Consider the following 890-nt stretch of genomic DNA (forward strand, 5'->3'; position numbering starts at 1 on the left):
TTAAACACATCCCTGCTCCCAAATCCTTGAACCTGTCTAAGGGTATCACCCCTACTCAGGACCCGGCTTGGAGGGGGAACACAGGATCACACAACCGCTGTGCGTTCCCTTTCTCTCAACCTTGCCCCAACTCTCTGGCATTCTTGCCTCTCCTGCAGATTTGTATCTTATTCAAGTTTTTCCTATGCTCCAGTCTTTAATATTTTCCCTCAAGATCTAAGCTATCAACTATAAAAGCCAGGAAGGGATTGCCTTCTCTTTCTACATTCTGCTTTTGGCATCTACTGAACTAAAGATTATCTAACAGTAAAGTTGTCCCAATAGAGAAGTCAGGGTGGGAGGGGGACATGAGAGTGAAATACTGGGAAGAAAGAAATTGGGTTGAATATTCTAATGACATTATCCAGGCTACACATCTTGTATCCCCAAGGTTGTCAAGAATATGTGTATGTGTGAACCCCGCCCCCCGGTGAGGAGTGAACTCACCAACTCTTTAGATACCGATTCCTGTTTTAGAAAAGACTTTTACTTCCTTAAATACCACCTTTACTGTTTATAAAACTTAAAGTATACAAACACACACACACACACACACACACACACACACACACGAGAGGCAGGGTGGTGTCAGAGCCCTCCTCTTAACCACTATTCCCTCCCACTTCCGAAAGCAGGGAATGCATTTCATCTTGATGTAATGTCCATATGGAACAGAATTTATCACATCTACCAAATGGTGAGAAAACTTCCTAGCTTGAGTCCTTTATCCAGTTGTCATTGCCACCTTTATCTCCTCTTTGCTTTTCCCCTAAGTGACTCTCCTCACTCCAAACAAACACACACATTTAGGTTTCTTTCTTTCTCTCTGTCTCTCCCTCATCTTTACTTTC

The sequence above is a fragment of the Mesoplodon bidens genome (assembly GCF_964165515.1).
Source record: "Mesoplodon bidens genome assembly, chromosome: 16".
NCBI lineage: Eukaryota > Metazoa > Chordata > Mammalia > Artiodactyla > Ziphiidae > Mesoplodon > Mesoplodon bidens.